Source organism: Stomoxys calcitrans, chromosome 2 (assembly GCF_963082655.1).
Source record: "Stomoxys calcitrans chromosome 2, idStoCalc2.1, whole genome shotgun sequence".
Classification (NCBI taxonomy): domain Eukaryota; kingdom Metazoa; phylum Arthropoda; class Insecta; order Diptera; family Muscidae; genus Stomoxys; species Stomoxys calcitrans.
This window is the reverse complement of record NC_081553.1, coordinates 912585-924699: the sequence shown is the minus strand read 5'-3', so window position 1 is coordinate 924699 and position 12115 is coordinate 912585. Positions and strand designations below refer to the sequence as shown.

General features: G+C 34.9%; 1 protein-coding gene across 1 annotated transcript in view; it reads left to right on the top strand.

The window, feature by feature from the left end:
- Positions 1–3856: 3856 nt before the first annotated feature.
- Positions 3857–12115, top strand: part of LOC106083813 (major royal jelly protein 1) — a 64327-nt gene continuing 56068 nt past the window's right edge. The window contains exon 1 of the mRNA XM_013247067.2: positions 3857–4037. The gene's annotated coding sequence lies outside the window, so the exon portion shown is untranslated. The remainder of the gene's footprint in view (positions 4038–12115) is intronic.

Here is a 12115-nt window from a genome sequence, read left to right as displayed (position 1 = left end):
TTTTTAAGAACTTAAAACATTTTTATTTAAACTTAAATAGCAAAGTAAAAAAGCTGTTGGTTGGGGATTTGGGTTTTTTGTGTATTTTGCGAATATTCTTCAAAGAGGCTTCATCTTTTATCTGTTTCTCATTAAAACGAAGAAAAAATACTGCTCTGCTTTTTAGCAGAGCAGTATTTTTTCTTATATAGCTAGGTAAATGATAGGAATTTATTAAAGGCCGATGTTTTGAACATTGTCTTCTTGCCTTTCTTCTTTGTTATGTATAAACCAGTAAGGAAAGGCAAAAGTCGGGCGGTGTCGACTGCGTAAAACCCTACGCCTACCCTATAAGCACAAAGTAGAAGTTATATCCAATTCTGAACCAATTTTGATTGACCTCAGCGGATGCATTCAGATAGGTTATTAAACAATCCGTATAAATTTTGAAGCAAATATGTTCAAACTGTAATAACGACGGTGGACAAATGACAACAATATTGCAACATAATTACCCAAAATCTGGCGAACATATATACTAACTAAACTAAATTTCTCAAGAACTTTGCATGTAGGGACAAGGGGATACTGTATCTAAATCTAAACCGATGTAGACCAAACTTCAAAGATATTGTATTCCACGCTCATAGAACTTCTGGCCTTTATCTGCAAAAAACTGAACCAAGTGCGATTTTATACCCTCATCATTGCCGAAAGTTTTACCATTTAAGAAGTTCTGCAAAGATCGAAATAAATGGTAGTCTGATGGTGCAAGGTCAGGGCTATATGGTGGATGCATCAAAAGTTCCCAGCCAAGCTCACTCACTTTTTGGCGAATGACCAAAGATGTGTGCGGTCTAGCGTTGTCCTGGTGGAATATGACACCTGTACGATTGACCAATTTTGGTCGCTTCTCCTTGATGGCTGCATTCAATTTGTCCAATTGTTGACAGTATACATCCGAATTAATCGTTTGGTTCCTTGGAAGCAGCTCAAAATATACCACACCCTTCAAATTCCACCAAACAGACAGCAAAACCTTCGTTTGGTGGATATCAGCCTTTGAAGTGGTTTGAGCTGGTTCACCATGCTTGGACCATGATCGTTGTAAACAATCCATTTTTCATCTCCAGTTATGATTCGTTTTAAAAGTGGATCGAATTCATTGCGTTTAAGGTGCATATCACAAGCGTTGATTCGGTTTTTTAAATGAATTTCTTTCAATACATGTGGTACCCATATTAAAATTGACGCCAAACAAACAAATGTAAACAAAATTTCGCGCACTTTTCTTCTAAAGGAAGCTAAAAGTAACAGCTGATAACTGACAAAAGAAAGAATGCAATTACCGAGTCACAAGCCGTTGAAAAAATTTGTCAACGCCGACTATATTACTACTATATTACCGACAATTACTTTTTGGGCAACCCAATAAATGAATATATACATATGAATATTTTTTCACTCTCAGAGCCACGGCAAGCCCAATTATGGACCAATCTTTGCAAATTTTTTTAAAACACTTTCCTCTCGAGAGTCAGTAGAAAAAATCCTTCCTGCCAAATTTCAATAGAAAGCTACCGCTGAAAGTGTTTTCTGGTGGTCTCGCCAGGATTCGATCCCAGGCTTTCAGCGTCATATGCGGGCATGCTAACATCTGCGATACTGTGGCCTCGAAAGAATAATTTGTAATATTTAATTATAAATTATTTGAACTACATCAGCAATGAATTAAAAAATTTTAAGGACTCGGAAACACAATTTTAAAACCCCGAAATAATCACCCAGATTAGTTAACATTTTTAAATAATTATTTCAACTAAGCAGACATGGACTCTGCTTTTTGGCGTAAATACAATTATTTTGTGGTACACGCTAAATACATTGTAATGCGACCAATGCGAACTTTGTTCAAAAATATCTATTTTATGAAAGGATAACGGTTTTTGGTTTTACAACAAAAGAAAGGACCTTTTACTCTAGGTTTACAATAAACTAGTTAGCTATGTCAAAAATGCTACGTTTATGGATAACGTTTGATATGTTGAAGTGAAGAAAAACTTTGTGATTAAAGTATTTTGTCTGTCGCACACCTTTACCCTTTTTTTTTGAGTGTATATATATGACGCCATGACATTTTAGGCCGTTCTAGCCATGTCCGTCCGTGTGTCTGTCTGCCTGTCGAAAGCACGCTAACTCTCGAAGTAGTAAAATAAAGACGCTTGAAATTTTGCACTAGGATGTTTTCTATCACAGACAATAGATGTGCCAAGTATGGTTCAAATCGGTCTAAAACCTAATAAAGCTCCCATGTAAACCGAATTCAACGGAATAAACTGAATCGGTGCGTAAATCGATATAGCTCCGTTAAGAGACGTAGCCAGGTTTTTATTTTGGGGGCCACCACAAATTTTTTCATAATCGAAAAATTGACAATTTTTTATATTGGTAAAAATGCCTACAATTTGTTATTGAAAATTGTGGTCGCTACTGGGTGCAGGAATTGATCCATAGGCGGTGACATCTGATTTGAATGAGCACCTATCAATTGCCTTAAATTCTGTATTGTTTATTATGTGTTTTCAAGGAAAAAAATAACTGTTTTTATTTAAAATTATTATTTTAAAATGTGAATTAGTTAGGGTGATCGGAGTTTTACAATTATGTGGGTATTTAAAAACTTTTTTTCATTGCTGATATAATTCAAGTAATTAATAGTTTAATTACTTATTACTTATTGTTCTTTGGAAACCTTATTTATTAATTACTAAAGTTTTTCAGACTAACAAGCAAAATATTGTATGTTGGGACAGCTAAATAATAAAAGTAGAACCAGTAGAAATTTCTTATAAAATTTTGGCCAAAATACATTTTTCTTAAATGTTTGTCTTTCGGAACAATTTTTAAATTTTAGAATTTCATGAAAATGTTGTCTTGAAAATAATTTTTTTAAATTTGTCTAGAGAATAAATTTAAGAAAAATGTTGTCGCTTGAAAATACGTCGCTTTAAGGTTATTTAAAAATAATTTGAAGGTGGCACAGGTCTGAGCAACATTTTGTCTTTACAGAAAATTTCAATGAATTTTTTCATTGAAATTTAGTCTTTAGAAAAATTTCATTAAGATGTCTTAATAAAGAAATGCCTTTGAAGTTTTATCGTTACATAAACACATAATTTTGCTATTGGAAATGTGTCTATATTAGACCAATGGTTTTAGAATAGAAAAGTAAGACAAAAAGACCTTAAAAAACGTCAAGGGTCGCACAAAAAATTGTATTATTGTAGATAAAAAAACATAATTTTGAATTTTTGAGAATATTTTGTCTTTATCGCGAAATCGACGTGAGTTCTCGCGTAAAAGACCCATCCTTTACCGCAGATGACGTTCCTAAAGGTTTTACCATAAATCAACTTCGACGAGAAATCCAACATTAAAAAATATATCTACTCTCTTATTGGGGAAGAGGCTTTTTGCTTAAAAGGCATGCGTTCTTCTCATAACATAAAAGAAAATACCAATGTAACAACCATATATGAGTTTTTGTTTTTCAATAAATCATAATGTTTGGCACTATATTTTTTTTTTGAGACCACATGTCGAAAACGCAGGAAATAAATAAATTCTAAAAGATAAAAAGCCTTTAATGTTTCAAGGAGTGAACACCAGTTAGTTTTGTTTTCAAGGGTAATAACTTTTTAAAATCTCACCATTATATTTGTGGTTAGATTGCTTGTTTGTTGAGGTTGCTACTCTCACTCTACCCTCTGATGATTCCTAGCCTGGGTTGCACTGGCGCATTACCCACACTGCATGTTTTGTGCCATGCTGATACAGAAATTTGCGCTCTTATAAAACCAACGCTTTTTTGCGGCCGCAAATCAGTCAAACAGCAACATTTGAACAATTCGGTCGGTCGGTCGATTCGTTGAACTCTCAAAGTGATCATTCGAAGCTCATGCGGATGTCGTGTGGCTGTAACAACTGAAATTCAAAGTCCACTTTGGATTCAAAAAATTGAAAAAGCAGCAACAAGAAAAAAAGCAAACAGTGAAAATGTAAGAAGAAAGCCAAAACAAATACACCCGTATTTTATGACAGTGAAATAACCTCACTTAAAATAGACCACATTTGTTCACATGCGCATCATCCGACATACGGTATTTTCAAGTCTTCACCAATATGAGGAAAATCGATTTCTAGACGCCGCTTGGTATAATCATCAATGCCGCTTTCCGGTTTGAAATTGCTGAACTGACACACACAATAATCATGCATTGTCAAAGAAAACTAGCGGTGCTCGAATCTAAATACGAACTCGTTGTAATTTTTTTTTTCTATACCACATCAGTGTTTAATCAATTTTAAACTTCCAAAAACACGGCCTAAAGTAAAAGTGTCATACTTTTACTCTTCGTCCCCAAATCATTTTAAGACGCCATGGAAAATAATCTTCTGCTCTTTGAAAGAATTCCTGTGTGTGCTTACCTTGTGTTGCTGTGAGCAAAAATGTTTTGTCTGTCTTTTCACAATTGGCTGAAGAATCGCTTGGCAAAAATTAATATAATTTTAAAATTACAAAGGAAACCAGAGTAATGTTTACGAACAGTTTAAATTAGTTGATTCAATGTGATGATGAGTAACGGAAGTAGGAGATTGTTCACCTTGTTTGAGAGCCCTAGAGTCGAAGTTTGTTATGTAAAAGCGTGGATTTGTGTCTACATATTTTGTGGCAAATGCGGTGTTAATTCTTCTTATATATAAAAATCAATTTGTGTTTGATTATCTGTTCCGTATAGACTTTAAAACAGCTGAACCGATTTTCTTGAAATTTTCGCAGATGATGCGTAATGATCCCGTGGTGAAAAGTAGGGTACTACATTTTTTGATTTCTGAAGGGCGGGGGCGGACCCTCCCCCTTATCCTAATTTTCAGAAACGCCAGATATCGGAGATGGGTGGTGCGATATTAACGTAATTTTGTGTGATCTCTGAAATTTTGTGAAACCCAAAAACATATCCCCAGAGGGGATACATAGAGGGTACGCCCCACACCAAACCCTACCAAATATATATATATATATAAACCAATCACAACCAATTTTCAGAAACGCCAGATATCGGAGATGGGTGGTGCGATATTAACATAATTTTGTGTGATCTCTGAAATTTTGTGTAACCCAAAAACATATCCCCAGAGGGGATACATAGGGGGTACGCCCCACACCAAACCCTACCAAATATATATATATATATATATATATATATATATATATATATATATATATATATATATATATATATATATATATATATATATATATATATATATATATATATATATATATATATATATATATATATATATATATATATATATATATATATATATATATATATATATATATATATATATATATATATATATATATACCAATCACAACAATATGGGAGTCAAATGAAAGGTATTTAAGATTAGAAAACATATTTGATATCTAATTTTCGGACCAAGTGTTTGGGAAACCACCCCAACCCCCAAAACACCCCTAAATCTGACATATTTACCGACCATGGCAATATGGGACTCAAATGAAAGGTATACGAATTCGAGTAGAATACGAATTTGACATCCAAATCTGGGACCAAGTTTCTAGAGTCCACCCCTTCCCCAAAACACACCCTTATTTACTGGCCATTGCAACATGGGGCTCACATAAAAGGTATTTGAGTGTAGAATACGAATGCGATATCCAAATGTGGGACCAAGTGTTTGGGGGGCCGCCCGTCTCTAATGTCACCCCCCAAAGAGGACAAATTTGCGAACCCAGCAATATGGGGCTCAAATGAAAGGTCTTTAGGAGTATAGCACGAATCTGATATCAATATTAGGGAAAAGTGTCAATGGCGTCACCTCTCACCGCCATAACACTACCCAAAAAGGACGTATTTGCTGACCATTGCAATGTGGGGATGAAGAGGTATTTTAGAGTGGAACACGAATCTAATACATATTTTCAGGGCCAAGTCAGTGAGTGGCCTCCTCATCCTCCATAACAACCCCCAAATAGGACGTATTTGCTCACCATGACAATTTGGGCCTTAAGAGAGTGGAGTCCGATATTAATAGTTCTTAGGGTCCATACCCCAAACCGCACATATTTGATGACTTTTGCAATAAGAAAACAAATTTGATACCCAATTTTAAGGCCAATGGCAATATGCGGATCAAATAAACTATATTTTGTAGTAGAGAACGATACTGATATATTTTCATGACTATTTTTTTTTGGGCTACCACTTGCTCCCCAAAAAAAAAAACCCCTCTTAATCGTGCATATTTACCAACCATGTCAAATGAATGGTTTTGGGGAGTAGAGCACCAAATTGATACCTACTTTCGGGACCAATTTTCTGGGGGTCTTACCCCTTCCCCAAAACACCCCACAAACAGCAATTATTTACTGACTATCTAAATATCGGACTCAAATAATGGTATTTGGGAGTAGAATACGTATGTGATATACAAATGTGGTACCATGTATTTGGGGCACCGTCCCTTCCTCAAAACGCCCCCAAAGAATGAGTACAAACGAAAAGTATTTGAGATAAGAAAACAAATTTGATAACCAATTTTGTGGCCAAGTGTTTCATCCCATAAACTCTCTTAATATTGGGTTTAAGCAAATGGTATTTGAAAGAAGAGCTCTATGTTCATATTTTTTTCAAGGCCATGATTTACCGATCATGGCAATATGGGGCTCAAATGAGAGGTATTTGGGAATGGTGCACGAAATTCATACCCACTTTCGGAAGTCCATACTGGGGGTCCACACCACCCCCTTAACCCACCAATCACCACCCTAGGGGCCTTTCCACTCCCAAAATCGCCATGGGAAGATCGGACTTAAATAGTGTATTTTAAGAGTGGAGTACATCTAACATCCAAACTTAAATTACCCTTAACGCTTCGAGTCAATTCGTAGTACAATAAAAATAATATTGAATTCAGATAAATGTATTTATATTGTTATGCTATCAGTCAAGCGAAATACATATATTTTTTTTTTGTTGCGTGGTATTTTACTAAAAGTTCTTTAATTGTCGAAACTAAATTTGCAATGTAGTTTTGTTCCATATAAAGTAAAAGGAGGCGCAGCGGAGCGGGCCCTGTCCAGCTAGTTTCCAATAAAATTAAATTTTATTAACATACAATGAGCCTTGCTTATTCCAACCAAAAAACCTCATTAGATATTAGTCAATAGTTGATGGAAAGAGATTTAAGCTGGAAATTACACTGAAAAAACATGTTATATAACATTTTGTATTGATATCTTCCGCACCTACTGTGGGCAATTCTTGTCAGAATGTAATAAAATTTTGCATGCGGACTACTAAAAAGGAACTTTATTTCAAAATACATGGATACAATTGTAAATTTTGAGGATGTGTCGCATATAAAGGGTTGGAAAAGTTGGTCACAATGAATGGAACAATGGATTAGGAAAACATTTTGAAAATTTTTCAACAAATATTCATTTTCTCAGGTTATAAACTTATTGGCGAGTCATTTATTTTACAGAGCGAATGGAGGACTAATTTTATCGATTAAATTAAGGCAATCACAATGGATTGAAGAGTTATGAAAATTACCCCAATTGATTCAAGAATTCAAATTTTGAAATCGGCAAATATATATATAGAATATAACTAAACATGAACGGAGTTGGCCAATTTGTTACGAACAGAGTGGCGATTAATCAGCAGACGTGACGCTTTTATGTAAATTTGTCGACTTTTAGACAAAATTTGGGCATTTGACGTTTCATAATCCCTGTGAATTACATTTCGGATACCAATTTTTTCGGGTTTGTTACTTTAAAATTATCAGTTATTGTTAAAGTGAGATATGGGTCCTTTGCCGAATTTGGACTAATATTGCAATAACATGGACCCTTGTCAAGCGATCTTCACTAAATCTTCGCTTTTTATATTTTTGGTGGTTTTCATAGAGTACGAGGTGTATATACATACAACACCGAATAAAAATTGGTTTCGCATAAATAAAATTTTCGCCAAGTAAACTTCGTTTCTGAAAAACATTTTTTTTATTTATATAATGAAAATACTTTTCATTCTTGATATATGCAATTTTGCTCGGTGTTTCAACTTCAATAATAAATTAATTTGACGTCATGCTTATTTATATGTATGTATATTCTTTTTAATTTTAAAAAATTGTGCAAAAAGGCTTCCAAGTTCAGTTTAATGTTATAAATCAATTTTTTACCAATTATAAGCAGATCTAACTTGGTAGTTCAAACCTTTCCAGAGTATATTCGAATTTATTTCGATGCTATGATAAACAATTATATAAAAGCCTTCCATATTGCTCTAATGATTTTTGTCACCATTCTTCCAATATATACATTTGTAAATAACTTTGCTTTATGGGTTATGAGAGCAGGTGATTGTATATCTATGATACGTATGGAGTTAGACCGTTTATTTTTTCTGTTTTGCATTCATTAATGTACGCTTTATAAAGATTAATTGGCCTATTGAAATTAACATTCAAAACCATCAATTGCAGACAGTTAATTATAAGTCAAACACAGCAGATGGTCAACTGGCTATCTACCATAACGGCAGTACGGCTTGTCTGGATTTCTTCGGTGGGAAACAGAAACTTTCCTCGCGTACTTTATCTTGATTCAACAGAAGAAGTTAGTCTTTTGTTCAAAATAAGTCACCGTGTCATGTCTAAGCCGAATGAGTCGATGATTTGCGAGACAATAGAAACAAGCAAACACGCATTAAGTTCGGGCGTGTGGAACGAGCGGGTTTAATGCAACTCACCATTCCTAATTACGTGTAATCGAGTGACAAAATACGCCTCATCAGATCCAGTGGAGAGATCAGTCTATACAGTAGTGAAACTGCAATAGGACCTTAAACAAAATATTGTCCGATTGAGATGGAAATTTCGCCTCAATATGTTTATTTTAAAGGCTGAAGCGTAAGTAGAACTTTTGGACGGTAAAGCATATGAACATCGCTAAAAATCTTAGAATTATACAATGTTTTGTAGATTTGAAAATTAATATTTGACGATAACAAACGGAATGGCCATCCTATCGTACGTAGAATTATCTAACGTCCCCTTATTATCCGACCCGCCCACAACATGATCATGCCTTCAGAATTACAGAATTAACTTCCAACAACACAAAGTGGATTTATCTTTCTTTGTAACAGTGTTCTACTGTATTTTGTACGTTCATTCCCACGATCTAAAACACATGGAATTGGCTTAAAAAGTCAAAGTACCAAAATGCCAATATCTCGACCATTCGTCAATGTGTGAATCTTAAGGCAAAGAACGGAATGAGTTTTGGCTGAGAGGTACCATTGTTTTATCATTCTGTCTTTGTGTGAGTCGTTGTTCCTAGACAAATATTTTGAGCTGCAGTTTTTTTTATTTTAATCTTGATAAGGTTAACCGAAATTAACTATTCCGCAGCGCATATGTTTGTTCCATAATAACAAAGGCAGCAACACGACCCAAGCGTTTGGCTTAGACACGCTTTTGTTGGTAGCAAAATGTTTTGCAATCGTTTAGTAAACAATTTTTACTTGTTCCCACTTCGTTGCATGAATTACGTATTAACCTTTGCAGGCTCGTTAGAATATTCGATTAGTTCCGCTTTAGAATTGTTGAAAAGAAATGTAATATACATGATCGATGGGGGTTAACATTTTTCCCTTCATTATATCCTCCACCATAAAATGAGAACTACTGCAAGCAATTTTCTCATTGCGTTTTCCACATCTCGATGTAGGATTTGTAGAACATCTTATAAAATATACACATATAACGAGTAAGGCTAGCCGCCCTAAATTTTGGACAAATACCTCTTATTGCTGCAAGTTGTCTGGATTTGTATATGGACCTAATTGATTCGTATTATTTCATATATTGTAGTTTCTGAATGGAGCAACTTTTGTTTTCCTCATCTCGATGTAGGATTTGTAGAACATCTTATAAAATATACACATATAACGAATAAGGCTAGCCGCTCGGAATTTTGGACAAATGCCTCTTATTGCTGCAAGTTGTCTGGATTTGTATATGGACCTAATTGATTCGTATTATTTCATATATTGTAGTTTCTGAATGGAGCAACTTTTGTTCGATTTATAGCATTTGAACGGCGCATTTCTTATCCGATTTGGCGGACAATTTTGCAAGTTAGCTTCCATTGCGTCTTTCAACATCTATGGCTCATATGAAAACCCTTATCCGGATTAGATTTCTTGAGCACATTTCTTCGCGGATTTGTCAAACATTTTACATGTGAAGTTCTATTATAATTTCTTTCGAATAACACAACAACCTATTACCCATTAGAAGAAGTTTTACGTGAAGAAAATTAATTTTCTTTCCCTTTTAGAAATTTTAATTCAACTTGTATTATGCCATTAATCTGCATCTTTACAAAAACAATATGCATACAATAATTGACAGAAGTAATATGCATACAATAAATGATTCTAAATTGGCTTTATTTGCTTTAGAAAATTGGCAATTTCAGCAGAGTAAAACTTTACCAGAATTTTACTACTAGTTTGTTGACTTTATTTCAATGCTCTAGGCAAACCACATCTCACTGCAAAAGGTTAAGAAACCCTACCTTTTTCTGTTCTTTGAATGGTATTTCTTAAGCACTCGTACTTCGCGAAGGAATGCTATGGCAAATACTTGCAAGAGTTTCTATAACGTATCGCGATAATTGCACACAAACTCCAATTATTGTTCATTTTTTGTTGAAAGTCACCCCACCCAATCGATTTTATTTGTACTGGGTTCTTTTTCGTGCACAAATCACTCTATTTAGCAAAATTTTAAATGCCACATTAATGGCGCAGTTGGAGGGGGCGGAGTCTGGCCTTAAAGTTCTTTATACCCTACAACTTTGTGCATTTGTTTGCAACGCAGAAGAAGGAGAAAAACTAGATGCATTGTTAAGTACACCGGTCTACATCGAATTATTTTCTGATTACATTTAGACATGTCCGCCTGTCACTCTTTCCATTTTGCACACCCAATTTACTGGCACAAGGATGAACGCTATTTATTGTCGAGAAATTTCATATAAATATCTTTCATCCGATGTGCACTTTTAAAGCTGGTTTGGTGCAATTTTTATAAAATTCTGAATGAATCAGTGAGTGTTTTAAAGTGTTGACATGTATAGTCAGTTACGACCCAATTTCGTCTTTTCTTCTTTCCTACGGCTGTGAAAGAGAAAATGTTTTTTTTTTGCTGATCGTCCCACCTATGATCTTTTTAACCTTGCTCAGAGCAGGCTGCGGAAATGAAGTTTTCATTCGACTCCATTCGGAGTGTGAAAATTTATCCGGGTTTGGGAGTCCGGTTCGGAGTTGAGGAAGTTTGCTCCGACTTTGGCTAAATGCTTCGACTCCGACCCAAGGACGAGTGCCAGAGTATACTATGGTATAGGCAGCTGCTGCAATTTAAAATCTAAACAATTTGAAATCAACAAAAGCAGCAAAAATGTGTTTTCAATGTGCAACACTTGATGATTGGGTAACTGAGAAGATGAATGGAGCATGCTAAATTCGGTCGCACCGAATCTTGGGAACCCATCACCATTGATTTTACTTAAAATATACAAAAATTAACTTATTTGTACAAAATTTTCTTTCAAAACAGGTAAAAATTTAAATATGTAAGGGCAGTAGAAGACTCATAGGAAGTTCGGTTTATATAGATGATATATCAGGCTATAGACCAATTTGGACTATACTAACAGCGAATGATGGATGTAACAATTGCGGCTTCCAGGGTCTCAAAATCGCAAGTTGGGAGATCGTTTTTTTGTGGGAGCTGTATCAGGTCGTAGAGCGATTTGTATCGTACATGGGACGGCTGTTGGAAATCGGATTACAATAACGCCCTCTAGTGGCTCATGAAGTCAAATTTGGCGGTCGGTTAACATGGAAGCTTTATCAAGTTATAGACTGATTTGGATCGTACTTAGCACGGTTGTTGGAAGCTTTTTTGGGTAAATTGTTGCTCTCCTCCGTTATACCTTTCATTGGACTCCTATATAGTA